At 42.0% G+C, this 17,278-nt stretch overlaps 1 long non-coding RNA gene across 1 annotated transcript in view; it reads right to left on the bottom strand.

The window, feature by feature from the left end:
- Nucleotides 1-2,796: 2,796 nt before the first annotated feature.
- Nucleotides 2,797-17,278, bottom strand: part of LOC122917700 — a 33,256-nt gene continuing 18,774 nt past the window's right edge. The window contains exon 3 of the long non-coding RNA XR_006386440.1: nt 2,797-4,411. This is a non-coding gene — a long non-coding RNA (uncharacterized LOC122917700). The remainder of the gene's footprint in view (nt 4,412-17,278) is intronic.

Below are 17,278 nucleotides of genomic sequence, written 5' to 3' on the forward strand. Positions count from 1 at the left end.
TGACTCTGGCACCACGTTTTCCCATGGCATAACTACCAAATGGAGAAGGGCTACCTGGCCATCCTGCAAGGTGACCTGAGGGAGGAATGGAGGTGTTCTGTGTTACTGAGCAGCCCAGCGTACTCACACAAGCTCTGCATCGTGCAAGTTTTAACATCACCCAACTAGAAGGAAAAAGAGTTATGTGTATTTAAAGTCCCCAGAATACAAAGACTGGCTGTGATATATTGATCTTTGCCCCTGAACCCTGATTCCCAGTGTCTGGTTCCTCATGATGTTTTTCTTTACATCAGGAACTGAGTTCCTTCTAAAATCAGTATCCACATTTTTTTTTCAGCCGTCATACTACTCATAATGAAAACTCACTATTTTGCCTCTTATTTTTTAACTAAATATAAGAGAAAGATAAGCAACAGTAAAAACAGTGAGAGTCTCCCATATGTCAAGCTCTCTGCTGTTAAGCAGGTAGAAAGTACTGGCTTTAGAAGAAAAGAGAATGATCGTACCCTCCAGATTTGGGGAAATAGCCAACAAAGACATCAAACCATCCTGCGAAATCTACCAATCGGTTACTTACTCATAAAAAGTTTATGAACATATAGAAAAAGTCACCTACGAAACCTCAGCAATTCATAAAATATTCTTAAAAGGGAAGGGCTTCAGTTGCCCTACCCCCACCAGAGAGCAGCGGCTGTTCCAGGACCAGCCAGACCAAGAATGAAGCAGGAGAGTTGACAATCCAGACATCTTCACAAATACCGAATCCAGTTGTGACAGTCGGGACAACTGGGGGAGGAGGTTTGGTGGGCTGTGGAGAGCGAGGAATTTTAACCAAAATGACTAAAAAAGTAGGAAGAACAATTACAACAGACAGATCTGAACAGCCTGCGCCGATAAGCTAAAAATGAGTCAGACCTTCAGTCTGATGACAACTTCGACAAGAATTCTGGAAGTGACAATGAAAGGAAAGCTTCTGGCATCCAGATCAACACAACTGTTGATGGGGCCCCGAGGGGTTGACGCATTTAGCAAATTATTGTTTTATGTACGTTTTACCTTTCAAACGCTTCAATAAATTGAGGATAAAAATAAAACTTCATGTTCATATTCTTGAAGTGAAGATGCTTAGAGTTTGGTAAATCCCCCCCAAGTGTCAGTCCAGAGTTAGTAGAGGTGAGAATGGTTTGTTTGCTAAGTATGTGGCAAAAGTTTTAGAGACCGCTCCCTCTGCAAACAAATTCTGCAAATTCCTCTGGAAATATACAAAAGAACTCCTATGCTGATTATGGCGCATTTTTTAAAAAAAATTTATTTCAATGCAATTAATATAAAGTGTTAATTGTTAGTTTCAGAGGTAGAATCAGTGATTCATCAGTTGCATACAACACCCAGTGCTCATTACATCACGTGTCCTCCTTAACGTCCATCACCCAGTTACCCCATCCCCCCACCCCCCTCCCCTCCAGTAACCCTCAGTTTGTTCCCTTTAGTTAAGAGTCTTTTATGGTTTGCCTCCCCCTCTGTTTTCCTCGTACTTTATTGTTCCTTCCCTTCCCCTATGTTCATCTATTTTGTTTCTTAAATTCCACATATGAGTGAAGTCATATGGTATTTGTCTTACTCTGCCTGACTTACTTCACTTAGCATAATACCCTCTAGTTCCAGCCACATCATTGCAAATGGTAAGATTTCATTCTTTTTGATGGCTGAGTAATAGTTCATTGTATATATATCACATCTTCTTTATCCATTCACCTAGTCATTCAGTGGACATCTGGGCTCTTTCCATAGTTTGGCTATTGAGGACATATAAACATTGGGGTGCTATAAACTGCTATAAACATTGGGATGAATCTGAATCACTATGTTTATATCCTCTGGATAAATACCTGGCAGTGCAGTTGCTGGGTCATAGGATAGCTCTATTTTTAGCTTTCTGAGGAACTTCCATACTTTTCCAGAGTAACTGTGTAAGTTTGCATTCTCACTAACAGATTATAGCTCATTCTTACCCAGCTCCCCAACATCTTATTTTTTTTATCTTACTAAATTGAGTATTCTTTTTTACTTTAGTAAACTGCTATTAAGTCAACTTCTTTCAAAATATTCATAACTTAGATTTGCCTTTTTTCCTATTTAAACAAATTGATGAGGTTTTAATAATTTGGGCTTTAATAATTTTCACTGAATTTGTAAATTTTAAAAAATTAATGTACACGTCCCTGGCACTGAAAAACAATATTGCCAGAATTAGGAAATTTCAATGGTAACTGGGGGCGGATCACGGGAGTGGGGGCAGCCTCTAAAGGTTTAGGTACCATGTTGGTCCATCTTCTAGAAATAAGAGGATTTTCTTAAAAAGAAGGAAACCTTTTAGTCAGTAATCAAGATTTTTTTTTTTAAGGAATCTAAAATCTTACTTCATTTTAGTTAAGGATTTCAGTCCTCTTTCTCCCCTGCTTATAATAATATGAACAAAGAGTGGAGAATCCTTATTTTGTCCCCCTTTATGATTAGAAAATAAGTGCCCTCCCAGACCACTATTAAGGAAAAAAGTATTTGCAACACCTGTTCAGGAATGGAAGGGCAGAGTTTATTCAGAACCATCGTAAGTGTAAGGACCAGCACAATATAAACTCAATGTCAACTCAAAAAGCAAGAAGTGGGAATTTAAAGCCAAAAACCAGGGAAAGGGTCAGTGGGTAGAAAATTGCTAAGAAGGTGGGCACCTGGGTGGGTCAGTCGCTCAAGTGTCCAACTCCTGATCTCAACTTAGGTCTTGATCTCAGGGCCGTGAGTTCAAGTCCTATGTTGAGTTCTACCCTGGGCATAGAGCCTACTTTAAAAGAAAAAAAAATTATTAAGAAAAAACCTCCCTAAGAGGGGTCATGAAGGATACTGGCAAAACCGACCTGACAAGAGTTTTGCTGAAGACAGGTAGGCCAGGTTGACCAGCTGGCACCTGCAGGTGATCTGACCGGGTATCAAGGGCGATCAGACATCAAGAGTGGGGGATTCTGTGTAAACCAACTTAGCAGGATTTCTCACTAAAGCTGGACATGCAGAAACAAACACGGAAGCCCAAAAGTCAAGATCTACTTGAGAACAGAGGTCAGAGGAGCCTGAGTAAAGTTTGGTCAAGGAAAGAATCTTTGTCACCAGAAAGAAGTGACCTGGGTATCGGGAGAATCTCAGGCTGCTTCCGTCTCTGTCCTAACGCAGCTCTGTGACAGCAGGCAAGTCCCTGTACCGCTGCGATCTTCCATGTTCCTGACCCGGAAAATGAAAGGGCTGCTTTAGACAGGATTCAGGTTCTTCTCTGCTTTAATATTTTGAGATTCCAGAAGAGCAGGATTCTTATTCAGAGCCTCATTTCATCTTAAATAGGAGGACAGAATTAGAACTCAAAGTTAGAGGCTCAGTCAGTGGCTCTCTCCAGTGAAGCGTTCCTCATTTTGTCTGAGCATATGCTGGTCTTCCAAAGTGTCCCCACGAGGCATTCTTCCTGGCCACAGACATCTCTGTTTAGACTTCTCCAGCACTATCCACCAACAAGAGACTTTCATGTTCCTTCAAGCTTAACTGTGGGTCAGTTCAAAGTCAAGTATAGAATCTGACAATGTCTATACTGTTGTTTCTGGAACGAATCAGGAAACTCTGAGGGAGGAGGCTAAGACGAGAAGGGAGTGATAAAAGCATGTGAATGGAATTAATATCTTCATCGGCCTCCTGTGTAGTCTATGAATTGAAAAGCCAAAAAATCTCCATAATCCTCACTTCTCGATTGAAACTCGACAGAAAGGCCTGAATTCGTTGAGGCTAGGAAAATATGTCCACGAAACAAACTTCCGGCAAATGACAATGACCGAGCCAGAGGAATCACGTTCTGAACACTCAGTCTCTTCGCAAAGGCCATGACTTCCTCACACAGTTTGTTTCAGTGACAAATGTTCTCTCTCCTCAGACAGAGCTGAGCTAAAATGGGAGAAGCCTCCCGCAACTGGCACCACTTGGCTACTCAAGAGCACCACTTGGCTACTACTCCACATTTCTGAAGAGGCTGCCTGCACTTTCCCGGATGGACGTGGGATGCAGCCTCCATGAGGAGATGGAAGCCATTGTCCTCCTTCCCCCACAGCAGCTTCTTGAGCTTTTAGCTTAAATCACATCTCTTTGAGGGCCTGGCGTTCCCGCTTCCTTTCCCCATCAGCCCCCCTAGCAGAGCACATCCCCTTTCCAAATAGCTCCCATCTTTGATCACTGATCTTCCCATCAGTTGTCAGTGAGCGGTCCATTCAACACTCCAATCTTGAAATCCTGATGAAGACGAATGAGAAATAAACTCGTCGTGAAACAGCGCCTGGTGCATTAAAGTCTCTCGATTCCCTTTGCTTCCCCTCTGCTCTGAGGCCTGGATATAGAACGGAGACTGGGTTTCAGTGACAGATGGCAGAGGATAATCTTCCATTTTGTCATAAAGTTAACCCTCAGAGGGGCTGGAAAAAGCTTTCTCTTGGAAAATCGGTGGTATCATATTTCCTTGCTTTCAACTAGAAAAAGCATCTCCTTTCTGATTTTCAAGACAGAGAACATGCCTTTCAAGTGAGCCCACCCTGCAAAATGCTAAGACCCTCTCCATTTCATTTTATTTACGCTTCCGGGAGTGCCTTACGTGTTTTAATCAATGCTGATTTGACTGCATTTGGGGCTTAGTGATATATAAAAAAACGAGGCTATTAAGGACATTCCAATAAATAAACTCCAGAAAAGCTGTCTTCCCATATTATTTGTTGACATTTTTATAGAGGACGGAAGACTAAAGGAAATACATTACTGAAATTAATTGTCTAAAGTTGATAAATAGGGACTATACATGGGACTAAAAACATGTCTTTAGATATTATACTGGCTAAGAAAGCACAGGTTGGTATCTAGACAAAGCATTTGTTTTATCCCGTGAACAAGTTCAGCCAGAGGGGGTTATGATTCTGTGTGTGAAGAGAGCTTGAACTAAGTGTTAGAGCAAAGCAGGGAGAGTATCACTGAGACCAATAGCTTCCAACCTTAATCAACAGATGACAAGGAAGTCAAAAGACAAATTACCAGTAAGGCAAGAAACCATGAGTGTTTTATGATCATTTAAGAAAAATAAGAGTGAGAAAAAAAAAAAAGAAAAATGAGAGTGAAGATGATTCCAGGTATGGCAGGAGAGAGAGGTCTAGCTCAGAAGGAAGAAAACACCTTGCCTGGGCACGTATCTGAGCTAAGTCACAACACACTCAGGTATAAGCACTCACACTTGAATTTGGGGAAAAGCTATAAAAGGAGAGTAATTTCTTCATGAGGCTTTCAATAATAGTGATGTCCATGCTCCTTCGTACGGCTCTGCAGAATGGTTATGATGGAGAACATACATGCACAGAGCAGGGTGGGGAAACCTGGATTCCATTAGAATCCTGAACAGGGGCAAGCCATGCCTGCATAAGCTAATAATCTCCCTCTCTCTCTCACACTCTTTTTCTCTCCCTCCCTCGAACTGCTCTCCTACATGGTGCATCTGACCCTGGAGACCTTGAGGAGCAAGAATAATCCTTTCGTAAGGAATAAGGGTGTGCAGTGCGTGGAAGGAGAGGTGCCCAAGGTTGAAACTTGGTTCTCCCGCCTCATACGCCATTGCTCTGACAAAGTAATTGCCGCTTCTGCTCCAAAGGAAGAGACTCTTCCTGGGCCTGAGGGATACTGCAATCATTATTAAAGGGGAAAAGCAACTGAGGTAGCAAAGAGTAACAAAAAAGGGAAATAGAGGAGCTCTAAGACCCATAGCATGGCATTTTTCTCCAACATACTGACCATCATCACATCCCTGAAGGTCTTCTTGAGTGCTCCCTTTTTCTGGGTAGTGACCCAAGACTGGAGACAATCCAACCTCCCTCCTAAGTTTTCATTATGTAGTTCCCCATTAAGAAAGGAGCTTGTCCTTGAAGCTCAGAAGATTGTGTTTACCTCTAGGCAGAAAAGTGATGAAGGACAACATGTTAACATGAAAAATAAACTCCATCTACTCATCCACACATTTCTCAAGTTTTTGTAAATGAAAGTTTCTCACAGAGAAACTCCTAAGTGGTGTTTGGGACTTATAATATCATGGATACATTTTGTTATGAAAATTATCTTTTGAGTGCTATCGCAAGGACCGGACCACCATTTCCCACAATTTCAGCCCCCAAAGTAGAAACAAAACAAAACCCTCCAAATAACTAAGTCACAAATTTTGGATCTCACGAAAGTAGGAACTATCTGCACTCAGATTGAACAACCTTTAGGTGCTGGTGACAAAGGGAACAGTGCAGCCTAACTCAGAAGTGGCACATAATATCTTCCCGTTTGCCCAAAACTAAGTTAACTAAATCAGTGACCTTGAAAATAGAATGGTCAGTAGAGTGGCTGAGGTTGGAATCAGGTTTCAGCTGCCTAAGAATGAGGAAGGCAGGAAGGGAAGTTTCTCAGGAAGGAGAAAGGACAAGGTAGATCCAGGTAAAGTTCTTTAGGATGGGGCAGAATTCAGCAGACTCGGGAAACACAGTTACAGTGGTATCGAACACTGGATGGAAGGGTGAAGGCATTTGGCTCTACCACTATCTCAAAAACACACAAACTTGGGACTTCTGAGTACAGACCTAGCCTCTGGATTTACAGTTCTGCCGTGAATTCACTATGCTAGGTTATCAGTTAAGAACTTGACATTGGGTCTCACTCCATCAACAAATAATACCACATATAGAGAGGGTACAATATTACATTCCATAACAGTTGCCACAAGAAATACATGTGTAGGGTGCCTGGGTGGCTCAGTTGATTAAGCAACCGCCTTTGGCTTAGGTCATAATCCGGGAGTCCCAGGCTCGAGTCTCACATCGGGTCCCAGCTCCGCAGGGAGTCTGCTAATCCCTCTGATGTTCTCCCTCTCATGCTCTCTCTCTCAAATAATAATAATAATAAATGTGTATAGCAATTGATACATGCATAACCTATATCAAGAAGATGCTTTGAAAGTAAATGATATGAAGTCAGCAGTCAGGAAACGCTGAGTGTTATTAGCAAAATGAGTGTTGTGTCTACTGCTACTATGTGCCACTGCCTACTAATGACATTATCCATTCTGGTCTTCAGGGTTCAAATGCTGGGGCTATGGGACCTGGTGAATGCAGGCATAGGGGGAACACAGTACTCTTACCAGCATGTCATCTTGGAAGCAAAGGAGTGATTTCAGGAATGAAGAGGTCACAGGGGAAGCAGTGGAATAATAATGTCTCAATAATCAGTGATTATCTCGAGATAATGAATGCTTCTATGAGGCAGCAAGCTTGGGGAAGGAGAGAAATGAAGTGATGAAAATGGCCCTAATTATGTTTTCCTGTAATGGAGTTATGCAACACTCTGAACTGGTCAGGTTAGAACACGGGGTAAAGATCCCTATGTCAGTCATGTGAGACCTCTCCTCTCTGAAAGCACCTTTTATTTTGTAATTACTTTTTAGAGGCGGGTTTGTTCAAAAGCTTTGGGAATTCTCATTTTTATTTCTTTCCAACTTATTTTTGGCCTTCAGATAGCTACTCAAAAGTTAATGAAGTGGCAAAGTTATTCCTAGTAACCAAGAAATCGTTGAGAGTAACAGCAGCAAGTTAAGATAGCCTTCAGTCCTTCAAGCCTTGAATATAAACAGTTTAAAAGCTAACACTTTGATCACACTGAGCGCTAACATATGCCAGTGTTTTACATAAATAAATCCTATGAAGTAGGTACTATCATCTAGGTTAACTGGCCCAGGACACCCAGATAGGACGTGGCAAAGCCAGCATATTAGAACTTAGACCCAGTGTATGCACGCTCCTAATATTGTGCTGTCTGGCTTCCTGGTGGGCCCTAACTGTGGGTGGCTTTGTGTGACCAGCATTTGGTCCATGGTGCCTTCCCCTATGGAGGAGTCCCAATGGCAACCAGATACTTTGTTCTCCATGACTCACCCACCAACTGGCCATGTTTCCATTGTTGACATCTTCCCGCTGCTGCCTGGAGTTGCAATTCTTATTTATTTTCCTTAATGGAAATTAGAAGCTAAGGTCGTTATATGTATTCAAATTAGAGCTGCTCAGGGGTGCCTGGGGGCTCAGTTGGTCAAGCATCTGCATTCTGTTCAGGTCATGATCTCTGGGTCCTGGGATCGAGCCCCGTGTTGGGTTCTCTGCTCAGCAGGGAGTTGGCTTCTTTCTGTCCCTCTGTGCCCATGCTCTCTTTCAAACAATTTTTTTTAAAAATTTATATAAATAGGGGCACCTGGGTGGCTCAGTGGGTTAAGCCTCTGCCTTCAGCTCAGGTCATGATCCCAGGGTCCTGGGATCGAGCCCCACATTGGGATCTCTGCTCGGCAGGGGGCCTGCTTCTCGTCCTCTCTCTCTGCCTGCCTCTCTGCCTACTTGTTATCCCTCTGTCAAATAAATAAATAAAATTTTTAAAAAATTAAAATTAAATAAATTAAATCTTTTAAAAATATTAGGGCTGCTCAGGAAAATGGACTTCCGTGAAGGCTTAAAAAGCAATCAGAAACCTTTTCTTTCTTTTTTTTCCTGATAGAGAAAGGAGAGAGAGATTCTATTGTCTTGATCTGAGCAGCAAACTATTCTGTCCTTGCTCTGCTGAGAATAGGTTGCTAGAAAAATTGCAAATTTTTTCTTAAGATTTGGTGGGGGAATTTTTTTCTTGAAATTCATTGGATAAACATGTCTTTAATTTTTAATACTCTTAACAAGAAAAAAAATTTTTGTGAAAGAATATATATTTTATTTTCGTGGAAGTGTCTGGTATTTCTTATCACAAGTGAGATGTTAAATTATTTAATGCAGGCAAAAAATGGAGACAAGAAAGAAGGGCTGTCAGAATAGTAGGAATCCAATTCGAGGAATTTCAGCCCCCAGAGATGGAAGTCATTGACCAACATTTCCCCCATCTTTTTTAGGGCATGTAAAATGCCAGATGAATAATGAAGACGACTCTGGACAGATAACATTGACTAAAAGGAGGGGACTCTTCCGTCAGATCACCTGGCTTCAATTTTGCTTCCATCACTTACTAGTGGATTGAATCTTTGTGCAGTTTACTCAGTTCCTCTGAGTGTCGGTTTCCCCGTCCGAATGAGGGATAAGCATGGTTCCAAATTCATAAGATTGTTGTGAAAATTTAATACAATCATCTATGTAAAGCTGCACAAGATAAATGCTAAATAAGTATCAGCTATTACTATATTAATATTTAACTTACAGAGAGGTTTCTTAGCCTTGACACAGTAGTTAGCACACACCAAATGTTCCAAAACAATAGAAAGGGATCTTCTCACGATTCTGGAGTCAGAAATCCCAAGTCAAAGTGTTAGCAGGGCTCTACTTCCTCTGAGGGCTCTAAGGTAGACTCCTTGCTTGTCTCTCTTCCAGCTTCTGGCTGCGTCACTCCACCTCTGGGTCGTCCTCAATGGCCCACTACTCTACGTGTCCTCTTCTCTGTCTCTTATAAAGACTCATGTCATTGATCTTAAGGCCCATCATCCAGAATGATCTCCTCTCAAGATCTTTAACTGAATTCCACCTACAAACACTCTTTTTCCAAGTTCCCATTCACAAGGTCAGGGTATTAGAAGGTGGACACACCTTTTCAGGGGCCACCATTCAACTGGCTACAGGTGTCGGGCATGTCCTTCCACGTCTCTTTCAGTTTTACTCTTATTCTGCTCTTATACTGTTTCCTAAATGCTGAAGGGCCGGCCTTGACCCAAGAAACACTTAGGCCAATGCAAATCAGAAACAATGGCAGCTGTGAGAGAGGTGCAGATGGAGACACCGGCGGAGGAGAGGCCATTTGGGAAGGGAGACAGTAACTGAACAAGGCGGTGAGCACCATGTGAAGGTACAGGGATGGGAAAATAAACATTCCACATAGAAGAAACAGCAGAACAGACGCAGAGAAGTGGAAGAGCATGGGGTATATATTTAAAATAGCAAAGGGTTTTTGCTTTAGAACAAGGGTCTGCAAACTATGACCTGTCCATCCCTCTGTTTTTGGCTGGCTCTGAACGAATGATGTTTTTCATATTTTTTAATGGTTGGAAAATACCTGTAGGATAAGGAGAAGTCTGGAACATGTGAAAGTTATACAAAACTCAAATTTGAGGGACATACCTAAAGGTTTATTGCAATCCAACTACCCTCATTCATTGACGTAACCTCTATGGCTGCTTTTGTATGACAATGGCTGAGCTACTCGTAAAGAGCCTGACCATTTACCATGGGACTCCTCACAGAAAAAGTGTGCTGACTCTTTCTTTAGAAGTATAAGGTGCATAAAGGCAAATAAGGCAAAAGACAAGGTGCTAGTTCCCTTTTACTCACTCAGCCTTTTGTAATAGTCTCTGTTCTCAAATTTGCCTCATTTTTTTCTGCTCATCTAAATATACCATTCTAACTCTCTCAAGGCTTTCTTTGGTTGTTTGCTAAATTACCTCATGGCTGATTTTGCAATCTTCTTTAAGCTGTGGTTGAATCACAGCAGTTTAATGTATAACTTATTATACCCTCTAGGTAATGTATTTGGAATTTAGGAGACTCCAAAATGCAGAACTGCCCCCCACCCCCGCATCTCCCCTCCCTGGGGAGATTGGTGGGACAGAGAGGATTTATTTGCAAACAGGAGTCTTTCTTGACCCTTCATGATGCACCACATAGGCAGCCAATTCTTCTACCAACCAAAAACAAATTTAGTTGGCTGTTAGTTTTGTTATTTTCTTTTTGATCGGTTAAGGTAATAGCCATTTGCTGCTTAGCTGCCCCTTGGGGGAAGCAAAAATGGCAGGAATTACCATGCAATAATTGTCAACCATTGAGACTTGTGTCTCTGTGCCCCCTTTAGTTAATAAGGCAGCCCTGGTAGCAATCATTAAGATGGTGATTTTTCCATGAAGGAGAAAGCAGCTCCCTGATGAACCAGAGCTGAGATTAGAAATGGTAGAAGCAGTGTTCTCAAACTTCAGCATGGGGAAGAATAGCCAGGGGAGCCTGTTAAAATGCGTTTTCTCTGGTGTCTTCCCCAGGGAATCTGTGGGGCTTCGGCGGAACACAGGACTCTGCAGCAATGAGTTAAAAAGGAGGAGGAAATGGAGGATCCAAACTGCATCCCACAAACGAATCTTGGATATTTTGTTCTTCGCATGGTCCGAGAATCCCTCAGTCATTATAGTTACAGATATACTCGGGCATAACACAAGAATACAGACAGGGACATCGCTCTGAAAACTTGCCTATTCTCACGTTCTGTTTAACTACCTTTATTGGTCCCTAATCTAAGTAAGAAATAACTAGATTTGGGAAAAGGGCTGGTCTTTATACACACAATGGAGTATTCCTCCTCAGCCTTAAAAGGAGGGAATGTCTGCCATATGTGATAGCGGAGATGAACCTTACAAAACATTACGCTGCGGGGCGGCACCTGGATAGTGCAGTGTCCGCTGAGTGACCGACTCTCGGTTTCAGCTTGGGTAGTGATCTCGGGACCACGAGATCGAGCCCCACATCGGCCTCGGCACTCAGCAGGGAATCTCCTTGAGTTTCTCTCTCCCTCCGCCCCCTCACCACCACCCACGCACTCACTCTCTCTAAAATAAATAAATAAATCTTTAAAAACAAACCAAAAAAAATTACACTGAGTGAAAAAGCCAGTCACAGGAGACAAATTCTTCACGACTCCACTCCTGTAATATCTAACATAGTCAAACGCATAGAAATCCAAAAGTAGAACGGTGGTGCTTGAGGGGAGCGAGGGGGAGAGATGGGGGGTTGCTGTTCAGTGTGTCAAGTTTCAGTCATGGAAGACGAAAAAGCTCTAGAGATGTGCTTATAGTTAAAATGCGTTTTCTCTGGTGTCTTCCCCAAGGAATCTGTGGGGCTTCCGCGGAACACAGGACTCTGCAGCAATGAGTTAAAAAGGAGGAGGAAATGGAGGATCCAAACTGCATCCCACAAACGAATCTTGGATATTTTGTTCTTCGCATGGTCCGAGTGTCCATTTTTATACTATCAAGAATGACTGCTTCATCAGTGCCACAGAAACAACTTCTAAAGGAGGTTCATCTTCAGCAATAATTTCTTCTGCTTTCTCTTCTACATCAGAGGTATCAATAGGGGCCTTTTCCATTTTAATGCTGTGATTCTTTGACTTGCTATAACCATCATGCACTGTTCACGTAAACATTTGTTAAGAGGATGGATTTTGCGTGTGTGTGTGTGTGTGTATGTGTATGTGTGCATGTGTTTACATTTAACAAACACACACACACACACACACACAGGCAGTATCAACGGAGATTCAAACGGGAACTCTGGACAGAGGCTGCTTGACTGAAGCTCACCTCTCTCAGTAACACAGTGAACTTAGATGGGATCCAAATCTCTCCGCAGCCTAGTTTCTTCATCTATAAAATGGGAAGAATACCATTACCTATGTCTTGGAGTAGTTGTGAGCATTAAATAAACAAAATAGAGACTGGCCTGCCGCACATTTCAATAAATATAAGCACTTGTTGGAGAAATTCTATGTGCCCTCATGTACCGCTTAAGAATGATCTGAGCATCAGGAAATGTCATATTTAAATGAGTTATACTGTTTATAAAGAGTTTATTTACTTGAGAGAGAACATGAGTAGAGTGAGGGGCAGGAGAAGAAGCAAACTCCACACTGAGCAGGAAGCCCAATGAGGGGCTCAGTCCCAGCACTCCAGGATCATGACCTGAGCCAAAGCAGACACTTAACCGACTGAGCCACCCAAGCGCCCCAAATGAGTTATAATTATGCCAACACATTCCAAATTACCCAGGGACATGTTCCTTAGAGACAACCCTCATTCTCTCTGTGTGTTCATGAAAATGATCCTTCTATTTAGAAATCTCAGGTTGAAACTTACTTTTGCTTTTAATAACTAATGTGTAGTGAGCACCATATGCCCACAACTTTGATAACTGCTTTATGGGATTCAGTTCTTGTCTTACTAAACTTGTGGGTTAAGTACTACTATAGGCCCCATTTACAGATGAGGAGACAATGCCACATAGCTGGTAGGTAGGGAGGACCTGGGACTCAAATCAAAGTCATATGACCCTATTCTTTTGGGGAAGAAGTTCTCAGCACAGAACGATTTTGCTCCTCTGGTAGGCTGAATAATGGGCTCCCAAATACATCTATGTCCTAAGCCCCAGAACTTACAAACATTACCTTATGTGGTAAGAGAGACTTGGCAAATGAGATTAAGGATCCTGAGAGGGGGAGATTAATTTACGTAATCCAGGTTGCCCAACGGATCCTTACAAGATCCTTTTAAGAGGGAGACAGGAGAGTCAGAGTGGAAGAGAAGGTCATGGGAAGGCAGAAGCCAAGATTGGAGTTGTGTTTTGAAGCTGGAGGAAGGAGCCACTAGCCAAGGGATACAGATAGATCCTAGAAGCCAAAAAAGAAACAGATTCTCTCCTCAGAGGCCCCAGAAGGAACTAGCCCTGCCAACAACTTGATTTTAGCCCTACAAGACTCATTTTGGACTTCTACCCTCCAGAACTGTAACAGAATAGATTTGAATTGTTTTAAGCCACTAATCTTCTTGTAATTTGTTACAATGGCAATAGGGAACTAATATAGTCCTCCAAGGGACATATGGCAATGTCTGGATAAATGACATTTCTATCTGTCATATCTCAACTGGGTAATATCTAGTGGGTAGAAGCCAGAGATGTTGCTAAATGCCATCCAATGCACAGGACAGCCCCCCGTCCCCTCCCCCTGCCCAACACACACACAGCAAGGAACTCTCCAGCCCAAATGTCACTAGCGCTGAGGCTGAGAATTCTTGCTTTAGCATTGGAACTGGTAGGTCTTCAGGGAAGGGCAAACATTTCTGATTTTGAGTTTTCCACTCACTGAGCACAGCTCAACCAGATATTGAGCACTTCCTGGATGCGGATGTTGTCATCTGCCTGGTTTATCGTTAACTCACTCAAATCAGTCATGGTATCAAAGGACATTTTTTATCTACAGAGTATAGTTCAGGCTCCTCCCTCTGGGTTTGAAGGCTCACCACAGCTGACCCCAAACTATATTTTCAATATATATTTTTTAAGATTTTATTTATTTGGCAGAAAAAGAAAGGGCATGCGTACATGTGAGCACAAGCAGAGACAGAGGCAGGGAGAGGGAGAAGCAGGCCCCTAGTGGAGCAGGGAACCTAATGTGGGGCTTGATCCAAGGACCCCAGGATCATGACCTGAGTTGAAGGCAAACGCTTAAACGACTGAGCCACCCAGGCATCCCTCAATATTATTTCTTATTAGTCTCTTTCACAAACCAAAACAACCTTGAAAAGGGAGCACCCCATGTAGCCCCAGTGGCAGGAACAAATGAACTATCTTCTTGATGAAATAGCTCTATGCTCTGCCAGCCATGGTATTCCATTTTAGATTCAAATTCCACAGGAATAGTTTACTTGTTCTAATATGGTCACATGATCTCCCCCAGACTAATCACTCATGGCCAGGGTGATCTTTTCTCACGTGGCTTGGAGGAAACATTGATGACTTTGAAGACTTCTCCAGAGGACTCACTCTAGTGACTTGCACACAGCCCATGTGCAAATATTGCTTAAATGAAAGACTGAATGAAACACCAAGTTATTGGGATTTATTCTGACCTTTATCTCTGTTCCTTGTTTTGTAAATATAGCATGGTGATTGTGTTAGGTTTAACATAAGCATTATGTGGCCAAAAAAATTTTTTTTAATTAAATTTCAGGGCACCTGGGTAGTTCAGTCAGGCAAAGATCTGCCTTCAGCTCAAGCCACGATCCCAGGGTCCTGGGAGTGAGCTCAGGTGGGGAATCTGCTTCTCCTTGAGAGTGCTTTCTCTTTCTCTCAAATAAATAAATAAAATCTTTAAAAAAATTATACTTCAGGTTCAGAAATAAGCTATTATTAAACTGATTTTCAAAGCTTTCTGCTTTATAATAAAATTGAACAAAGTGGGGGTGCCTGGGTGTCTCAGTGGGTTAAGCCTCTGCCTTCGACTCAGGGTCGAAGGGTCCTGATCTCAGGGTTCTGGGATCAAGCCCCACATCAGGCTTTCTGCCTGCCTCTCGGCCTGCTTGTGATCTAATGAATAAATAAAATCTTTTTAAAAAAATGAACAAAGTGTGTTGAGCAAAGATCAGACTATGCTTCATACTCAGAAGTATGTAATTTTTTTAAAAGATTTATTTATTTATTTATTTGACAGAGAGAGAGAGAGAGAGAGAGCGAGCGCGCACAAGTAGGCAGAGCGACAGGGAGAGGGAGAAGCAGGCTCTCCACTGAGCAGAGAGCCCAATGCGGGCTCGATGCCAGGACCTTTGGGATGACCTGAGCTGAAGGCAGCTGCTTAACCGACTGAGCCACCCAGGTGCCCCAAAAATATGTAATTTATTAAATAAATCAAGAAATAAATGTTTATAATTTATAGTCAATCAGTCTGGGCTCACTACACACTTTTTGTTCAGCCTAGTAAACTACAACCCATAGATTAAAACTGGCCCACTGTTTATTTAATAAAGTTTATTAGAACATGACAATACTTTTTTTTTTTAAATAATGTTTTTCTGTGGCTGCTTTGGTGCTACACGACAGAGTTGAGTATTCATAAGAGCAAATCCTATGGCCTGCCATGCTAAAATGTTTTCTATTGGGCTTTTTACTGAAATGGTTTCTGCCTTCAGATCTAGACTCTTACAAACCTCTTTACTGGTGACGTACTCTAACCTCGTGAAAAAGCTCAGGATCCCACCCTCATCCTCCTTTCTCACTCCAAGAGGAGATATTTATGATCTGAATCAAAGACAGACAAAGGGCACATAGAAGCTGCAGTGACATTTTGTTGGGGGGGGAAGGGAGCCAAACTCTCTTCCTATTCATGATTTATTCTCCGCCTTCTCATGCTGTCTTTGGAGATAGATTGCAGGGGCAAAGTGGAACCACAGTCGTACTCAGAAAACGCCATGCAGTTGTTAGAGCAGATTCAGTTTCCAAAGAGAAAAAGTCAGAGAAGAATCTAATCAGTTCACATTCAGCCCAGCTGACCAGGACAGACACTGAGACAGCGTTGGGGAAAAAAATGAGCCTAAAACCAGCATAAGCATGGTGTTCATTCTTTAGCTCTATTCCATTATGGAAAATGTTAAGATATTACAAACCAATCCTTCTCATGCTGAACAGAAATACTATGCATTAGGGTTGCAGTCTTCTAGAACTTTCTTTCCCATGTGTTATTGGGCTTAATTATGTCGTCCCCCCCCATTCAAGTAATTGAAGTCTTAATTTCCTGTATCTCAGAATACAGTATCATTCTTTTTTTAAAAAAAGCTTTTATTTATTTATTTGAGAGAGAGCATGAAAGGGGAGAAGGTCAGAGGGAGAAGCAGACTCCCCATGGTGCTGGGAGCCCAATTCGGAATTGGATCCCAGGACTCCGGGATCATGCATGACCTGAGCTAAAGGCAGTTGCTTAGCCAACTAAGCCACCCAGGTACTCTCAGAGTACAGTATCATTCTTGAAGATAAAGTCTTTAAAGAGGTCTTTAAAAAGGTAATTGGGTTAAAATGTGGTCATTAGGGTGGATCCTAATCCAAGCTGTCTGATGTTAGAATGAAGAGGAAATTAGGACACAGACACACAGAGAAAAAAACACCCTATGAAGACACAGGAAGAAGGGCATCTGCAAATCAAGGAACGTAGTCTTGAGAAGAACCAACCATGCTGACACCTTGATCTTGGACATCTCGCTTCTAGAATTATGAGAACATAAATTTTTGCTGTTTCAGCCACCTAGTCTGTGATATTTTGCTATGGCAGCCCTAGGGAACTAGTATACAATGTATCAGCCTGCACATAGGAGTAGAAAACCATCATACCTTCTGCTCACCAGGTTAAATATCCGCTCTCCTCTCCTATGTTTCATTTTGGCTCACTGACTGGTCCAATAGCATTTCCATTATTTTTTAATACACATATTTTCCTAATGTCTCTATCCACTGACTCAGCAACTCTACCTCCAAGAATCTTCTATACTAAGAAAATTACCCTAGAAAAGCACAAAGTTTTATGCACAAAGATTTACATTCCACTGAAGCATATTATTCTCTCCAACTTAAAAAAAAAGGGTACATTATAT

The sequence above is a fragment of the Neovison vison genome, chromosome 9 (assembly GCF_020171115.1).
Source record: "Neovison vison isolate M4711 chromosome 9, ASM_NN_V1, whole genome shotgun sequence".
Lineage (NCBI taxonomy): Eukaryota > Metazoa > Chordata > Mammalia > Carnivora > Mustelidae > Neogale > Neogale vison.